At 40.6% G+C, this 8,464-nt stretch overlaps 1 long non-coding RNA gene across 2 annotated transcripts; it reads left to right on the top strand.

The window, feature by feature from the left end:
- Nucleotides 1-5,477, top strand: LOC122535439. Of its 2 annotated transcripts, none has more exons than XR_006308170.1 (3): nucleotides 1-434; nucleotides 1,967-2,125; nucleotides 5,358-5,477. It is a non-coding gene; the product is annotated as an uncharacterized LOC122535439 (long non-coding RNA). The 2 variants fall into 2 exon arrangements; XR_006308171.1 differs by having other exon boundaries at nucleotides 1-364.
- The last annotated feature ends 2,987 nt before the right edge of the window (nucleotides 5,478-8,464 follow it).

The raw sequence follows: 8,464 nt of genomic DNA on the forward strand, positions 1-8,464 counted from the left end.
ATTTGATCATAAAATCCAATCCACGGTGTCGAAGATTTTAATTTGACCGGGGACAAAGTGATACGGAAATACTTCCTCAAACAGCGTAATTATGAAATACCTTTTGACATGAAGATTGCATCGGGGAGAAGAACAATGGAAGTGCCAGGAAGTGTGGAAGACGTAGCATTGGAGACATGGAAAGAGAAAGTGAGGGATAAGGATAGGGTAGTTGGCTTGGATCGAGACGAATTCGGATTATTCTCAATTAATTAAATACCGACCAATAGCTGAAGCTTTCCTGGACAAAAAAAAAAAAAGGAGAAAAAAGGAAAAGAAGAAGAGGTACAGAAGAAAGAGAAGGAGATTCCCTATCCGCTGAAAGGTTTCTAGTTAAAGACGAATTAATTAATTCCCCTGGCCGATGTTGTAGGAAGAGTCGTCTGGAAAGAGAGGTTAGAGATTAAATTTGCCCCGGCCGACTTTCTTTCACGCTTAATCCCGTCGCGTTACATATTGAACGTAGAGGAAGAATAAAAGGTGCAATGCAAACGAATTTAGAATTCAGCGAGGACCTTTTCTGAATGTATAATTCCGCGGTTAAAGCGGGCCGCCCCGTTTGTAACGCGGAATTTCCTGCACGCTTCGAAACGTGCCGCCTGTGTATATAACATTGAATTTCTAAATTGAAAATGACATAGACGTGCATGGAATTCCTGCCGCGGTGTGCTGCCGACGTTTAAAAGTCGAAATGCAAGGGGCGATGGTAATTACAGAAGTATGCAGGTGTACTTCATAAATTACGACGAATTCGAGAGTGAGATTGAGATGAATAATCATCTGTGAGTATCATTCTTAAATTTTTAAAATACACGTCGGACGTTTATGGCTGCTTGTATGTAGGAATTTTAAAAGGATTAATAATGAATCGACAATATAGATATTCATCTTAATTAGTACGACGAAGTATTTAGAAAATTACGTAACCACCGTGATCCCTTTCGTTTCTCGAAAAATATGGACTCGGAACGTATTCGGAATCATCATGATAAATCACTTCATAGAAATTCAATGAAAAAGAACGAAACACGATAGAGGCATTTGACAGGCGAAATTAGAAGGCAAGGAAAGTGAGCCCCCTTGTTGGCAACAGTTGGAAGGAAAAACAAGGATCGAGAGACGACGAGGTCGGGGACGGAAGGGGGATTTCCCGAAATCGTGCGAGATTAATCCAGAGTGGCGTGCCGCAGGCGCAATTACAGGCACAAACAATGGCACCACGACAGCGTCATTGTCCTGCATACGATATAAAAAAGAAAGAGAGGAAAAGAAAGGGGGAAAAAAATGCGAGGTCCCTAGTTTGTAATCACATGCTACAGTTGTCTGAGCGCTCTGAGTTTGAGGAATAATTTCAAATAAGCGAACAAAAGGACATACAGCTTAATGAATGTAGCGAAATGCAAATTATACAATATTTAGATATCGTCTACAATATTATGTCACTTGTAATATTACAAGAAATGAATAGTTATATTAAAGGCAACAGATTATTCTAAGAAAATAAAACGTTAATTATTTCAGACGTGCTTCAATACTTTCTTTTTATATAGTATTTTATAACGACTCAGAGTCATTGATACAATTGTAATTTCTGATAAAAAATTAGAGAAAGATATTTCACTAATTTTTTATTAGTAAAGAAAGGAAATCAAAATGTTGTCTTTGGAATAATTCATAGGGGGATTGGAAAAACTCATAGAAAGAGGAGTTTGAAAACTTAATGACAAATAATGAAAAGTAGTGGGAGCTAAAATAGGGTAATGAAACTCTTTGGTATCGTCATTCACCTTTCCACTCTTTTCTCTGTCCCCTTTTTCCTTAACATTTCTCCTTTTATATCAGCCGTTGCGGCTGCAAGAGAATTACTATTGAAAAGTTACTTTACAAATTAGAGTAAATGAAATTAAAAAAAGTTTCTGCTTTGCAGCCTGAATTTCCAAGGAAGTTTGCCAATGGAATGGTACTCTTGCATTCGACCGTGCTCCGGCCATGATGAAAGGAGGAAACTATTTTCTTTCTTCTCTGTAACAACCTCAAGTCCTTCTTTTCTACCTTCGAGCATGATAGCATTAATGACATTATACGCGTGAGTACCAATAAGATCTGGCCCGATTAAACTTAGAATTTTATATGCAGTTATTCAAATCTTATAAGAAAACCTTTTCTATATTCTTTTGACTCATATTAAACTCTTATTAAAATGATTTTATACATTTAGGAGATAGAAAATTCTAGATATTTTTCAGAGTCCAAAATTTACTTTGCTACAATGTTTAATTTCCAAATTTCTAGATCAAATCACTTTGGAATATTACAATTTTCTGAAGTTACATATTTTTTAAAAAATATATTAACTTTTTGCAAGAGTTAGGGAATAACTGAATGCAGAATTCATAAAAGCGTACAAAGAGATAAGGGAGTGATTAACTGATGGTCTCGTAGCTGATTTACTTCTTATCAAAATATTGGTTATCCACTTATCGGTCTTATCGAGTTTGCGCCAGATAGAATGTGCCCGAGAGGAACGATGCTGCCGCGGGCGCTTGACTTTTTAATTACGTGTCATAAATTGGCCGACACGCTCGGCCCGTTTCAGGACACTCCATTTTCTGGCTGGCCGCAAGTTCGATCTACCACCTTCGTGCTTTGAGATAAGCTTCACGCTGCTTCCACCATAAATTGTCTCGCTTGATAAATCGACCGGCCTCCCAGGCCAGTCCTCGACACGCGTGTAACGCTCGGCGAAATAAAGACAACCGCGAGAAAGCTTGTCTTCTCTCGATTTACCTCTATTATTGGGAACCTTTTGTCGTACAAACAAGCTTCTAGATCTATAATCTTCAAACTCGATTTTCATAACGTTTAATGAATCTAGAGTACAAATATAATTATTAGAGAAATCTTGCACGAAATCTCACTTTATTTAGAATTCCAACTTTGCAAATTTTAATTCACTAAATGCCTCTATAAAAGCAGAATTGGCACAAATCTCTTTCGATTTTTGCCCACGGAATCGAACGTCCAAACAAATTCCAAAGGTAAAAATTCCTTTCACAACGAAAAAGCGTGGGCGGTTGCGGTGGTACATCCGCTTGCGATATCTGCGGAGGAGCACTCGGCTAGCAGCGTGGCGGACGCCGATGATTCATGGCGTTTGTTCCGGGAAATAAGTAGCGCTCAAGCGGCACGGGCAAGGGCGGTATAGGGTGAAACGAGAGGGAAGGTGGCTGTGTGCGGTTGCGAGAGGCACGTTGCGCGATTGACAAATCCGAGAACTCATATGCAATAAATCGCGGCCGTGAAGCGAGTTTTTTGTATTTATGGCCGGCGAAGATGCAGCCGGTGGCACGAGGTTTGCGGTTAGAAAAGAGAAGAAGGGGGGTATCGAAGATAGGCAGCAGCGTCCGCGCCGGCGTCAATGCCAGGCAAGAAGGTTGCCAACTTTTCTCATGCATCGATATGAATATAAATAACCGTGAGACGAGGACCACGTAGGTCGACTCACTCTGCTTTCTTGCACTTCTACCAATCTGTTTGCTTCTTTCTTCGTAGATGGCTCCTGTTGGAACTAATAGGCTGATCACAAATCATAGTTCCTTCATATGAATATTAAATTTATCGATTATATTGTGCTAAATTACTTGTACGTATTCATTGCACTGGTAAATTTATTTCAGCCGTTGTAATCTGATCTTACGTGTGGCTACTGCCAGAGGCTACTGTTGGGTGATCATAGATGCGTACCAGTAGATTTATTTCACCAAGCAAGGAAAAACAATATAACGTAGGGAGTGAGAAGAAGCGCGTTAGCCGGCTGTTGTAAATAATCACGGCGAGGAAACAAACGTCTTGGTGTACTTCGATGGAGTGTAACTCGACTAGGAGCCGTGAATCTTCGCTATTGCGACGATAGGATGAGGGGAAACCTCCCCCTATTCCCTCCGCTCTCTCTTTCTCTCTCTCTCTCTCTCTCTCTCTCTCTCTCTCTCTCTCTCTTTCTACTTGCCACGGCTTTCCTTAACGAATGCCACGCAGGTACGATTGTTTAACGCAGCGAGCGTGAGGAGTGAAGCTTTTAGTCAAGACGAATGAGACGACTAGCTCAGTCTCGGCACCAACAGCAGGAAATTGCGTTTCATTGTAGCGAGACGGTGTTTGCTTCCAAGCTACGATACCTACAGCCACCGTTCGCCCCTGTTCGTTCTCCTCTCTCTCTCTCTCTCTCTTTCCCTTTGCTTTTCCACCTTTCGTTCTCTTCTCCGTCCTCCGTTCTCGTTCCTCCTGTTCGTCGTTCGTCGCTCGGAATAAGATACGAATGACAATTACACCAGGGAGCAGATATCAGGCCTGTGCCTTTGCCTAGAGCCTCGTTTGCAGGACCTTAAAATTCTCCCGGTCGCCCCGCAGAAAACTCATTTCCATTGTTTCTACACCAGGTCGCTTCTCCCTCGCTTTACACTCTCTTGGCCAACTTGTCTCTCGAAACGTGTAAACAAATCGATGCACGAGAACAAGCCGATCCGATGCTCCTTCTTCTTCTTCTTCTTTCTACGATCGTATTAGATGAGAGACGCGGGGATTTGTTACGACACGATGGGACGGGTTCGCGAGGATACTTCAGGATCGTCTGCTGTTGTCCGTTTAGACTTGTACAGTTGCAGTTCGAGTGATTTTTATTTGCTTAAGAGCGCACTGTTGGAGAATCTTTGACGACGTAGGTGACAAACTTTAAAAAAATGGAGGGAATAAGAGGATTTCTCTGTATACTTTTGGAAATAGTTCACGAGGTCGTTGTGTCACATCCATCGTACTATTATACTATTGTAAAAGAAGAATAACGAACAAAGCGGTCGGCGACGTATTCGAGGGAGAAAAAAAAAGGGGGGACAGTAGGGTGGATAGTACAGTAGGAAGACAGGCAGTATTATTGCTTTAATCGATCAGCTCGATAATTCTATTACCATTTGCGTTATTCAAATGGTATTTAATTTTCCGCAACGTTACCTTTATTTCCCGATTTACATTTCATTCGTTCGGAATTGTCTCGTCCCCCTCCCCCTTCTCTCCCTTCCCATCATACCACTACCAACTATTCCATCTACCCTTGGCGCTGGTTCGAGTCCATTCTTTTTTTTTTTTTGTTCTCCTTTCGTTCCGTTTTTTTTTTCGGGGTCATTTAAAAACTGCGGTCTCTCGCATCTGCATGTCGTTAACCTTTTTACGGTAGCGCTCCTTGAAATTCGATTGTCCCCCGCTTGAAATTGCATTATTGACAATATTGAAATTCAGTTAATCGTGTTCTTGAAATTTGATTACAGGTGTACGTTGAAAACGCCACGTTCCACGGTGTTTCGGGAATTTTCATGGATAACTATGATAATGTGACGCTTGGAAATGGAAACGAGAGGATATGGGTTGAAAGTGTCGGGTAAGTGAGATGAAAAATTTATCAATCATCGCGACTCTACACCTCTGATCAGAAGTTTGGTGAATGTTGGAGTTTCGAAAGAAATGCCGACTCGTATCATGTGTTGGTATCGTTAGGCTATAGACGACTTGTAATGTATAAAAATTTACTAAAACAAAATTAGTAAAATTTAGATAACGTGAGAAATGTATCAAAAAATTTAGCAGAAGATACACTGAACTTCTGATAGGCCGATATCGGTTTCAAAAGTCTTACTAAACATCTATCTTCGATCAAATTCTTTTCTACAAATTATGAATCTTAAATTATATACATCTTTCGATAAAATTTGTGTAAAAATGTGCAGTATATCTGTACCTTTTTTATTTTTACTTTTATCACAAATATAATGAACATAATTGTTCGTATTATTATCACACTGATCTGGCTCGCGCGAGGCGTATAATATTGGGTAGGAATCCGATTTTCTTTGTTCTCGTTGGTTTTATACGACGCCATTTCGTATTGACGCAACGCGACAGGATTTAATTCCCTAATGCGGCAACCAGAAGAGGCGAAGGAAGGAATATTTCATTTTGCTATTCGCAGACGTTGATCTCGTTATATGTATATTCGTAGTAGGAAATGTAATAAAATTAAGTTGCCAACTACTATCTTCGAATGTATACATACTCTGATATTAAGTTGAGGACCTCTGTGCCAACAGTTCTGAAGTCAATTACGATATTGGTCTGTCGTTTGCACAGGCGCAAACTTTATCTACGGTTTGTCTAAACTTCCATCCGCGTTTTACGCCGATGCACCATAACATATGCCAACTTTACTTTACTCTTTTCAACTTCCCAGAGAATCTTCTAATAAATATATGGCCGTGAGGATATTGGCGTTGCGCTTCCGGAAGTTTCATACTTCCCTCTGCACTCTGCTCCTCCAGTTTTTTTTAATAAATCTCCATCCGACAATCTCAAAAATTCGTCGAAAATCACCAAGTAAACTGCAGTCAACGAGCAATTACGTTTTTCGGAATTTACTCGATATTTGCAATCCTTTCAAAGAAATATGTGCCTAAGATGAATTAACAAGAAAACACGCACGTTTTCTAAAATACACTTCGATCCATTTACTTTCATTTTAATCGACACGAATGTTCAATGTAAGATTTCCTTTGCACTTTCGTTTAATACGTTTATAACTTGAAAAACGTTTCACTTCGCACTTAATTCCTGGTCGACGTTGCGTCCGTGCAATTCAGCCAGATCTTTAGACGATAATTGAATGGAAAATTAATAAGATCCGCGAGAGCTACGAAATCCTATAAGCCATCGTACAAAGTGGAGTGTACCGTTATAAACGAGGGGTAGGCGCTTATAGTAGGAGTTAAGCGAAGAAACGTCGACAATTTCGCGAAATTGCCGCGCTAAACGCGCTCGATTTCAGAAAAAAAAAGAAAAAAAAGAGAGAGAGAGAAAAAAAGGAAACGAGATCTCTATACTCCAGAATAACCAGAATATTCTCTTTACACCTGTGATTATTAACCAAATCTCTCGTTTGGTAAAAAAATTGAATAACGTTCGTTATTTGCGGAGAATGCAAGTTTGTAAAATATCTCAGATACTTTGCGCACACGTAAATATACACATAAACTGCGTCTGAAGCGGGTGGAAATGGAAGAAAAGAAAAAAAAAAATCAAAGAATAACATCGATTCGACGGTAATTACGTGAAATGAGGGAAGTTCTGGCCTCTCGGTGCTATTGGTTTCTCATTAGCGGGCTTGTTTTACCTAGACGCCGTTCCTGCAGTTCAGGTGAAGAGTGCACCGGGCAAGAGTAATAAAATAAAATTAAAAAAAGAGAGAAAGAGAGAGAGAGAGAGAGGGAGAGAAATAAAAAAAAGAAGAGTGTTCGCGCCGAAGATTAATTTAATTAAAGCACCGTCGAAACTGCGAATTTTCAGCAGGTGGAAACAAAGGATTGGCAAGAAGGGAAAACAGCCGAGTAGTCTCCTGGCGCGGTCGAAAAACTTTCAAGTACCGAGTAAGAGAGAAAGAGAGAGAGAAGGGGAGAGAGCCGGCTGAAAATTCTGGTACCTTAGCTTATCCAATCACCATAGTCGATGTCGGTTTTCTCGCGGAGTACCTATCGGAAAGTTTCTTTAATCAAGTGTTTGATCAGTGCCCGCTTTCCCTTGTATTCATTGTCTTCGCTCGTTGGCAATCCGGCCTCGTTCGAAATAGCCTTTCATGCTTCGACGTTGCCTTCATTCAATCCTACATCGATCAAATTTTCCTCTCTTATATATCTGTTGTCTGTTATATCACACGGTCGCCACTTATAATGTTCTCTCGAAACAATTATCCTCTCTCTTCGTCGTGCGTCAGTGACGTTCGTGATAAAATATTTTTCGTCACGCTTAAAGAAAAAAAATTAATGCAATCACATTCGAGAGGAAAAATCATCCTCCATTTCTCGTTGAAACGAAACGAAGCGAACGTTACTTGTAATTCCGCGAACGGGAGAGAAACAGAGTTATTGATATGCAGGGAAGAAGGCTTCGATTTCCGAGGAGGATCGATCAAAAGGAACGACTCGCGAGAAAAGGGCCCGCGGTATCGCGAGGCACTCGATAAATTTGGTAGAAGTTTAATTTCATTTTATAGGCGTGATACTTTAGCGAGAGCGGCCACACTTTACGCTAACAGCGCTAAGGTGTGTTCGCTCGTTCAACCAGGAGAATTATACATTACGCCGCCTTAAATCATGCCCCGAGTATTGCCAGCATTAAGCGGAATAAGCGTATATTCAGCTCTGCGTTTCAATCGAAGTTCCCAGATGGAGAGCAAAATTCGTCGAAATGTATTTATTTATTTCAAAGTTCCTCGAGTCACCGGCGACTCTTCTTTACCGTCTTCGGAAAAAAAAATGTGTCGACGCGATCGTTGCTACAATTTCCGCGCGAGCGCGGTAATGATTCCCGTTGAAAAGGAAGCGAAATGACG

The sequence above is a fragment of the Frieseomelitta varia genome, unplaced genomic scaffold, assembly GCF_011392965.1.
Source record: "Frieseomelitta varia isolate USP_RPSP 00005682 unplaced genomic scaffold, Fvar_1.2 scaffold_722, whole genome shotgun sequence".
NCBI classification, from domain to species: domain Eukaryota; kingdom Metazoa; phylum Arthropoda; class Insecta; order Hymenoptera; family Apidae; genus Frieseomelitta; species Frieseomelitta varia.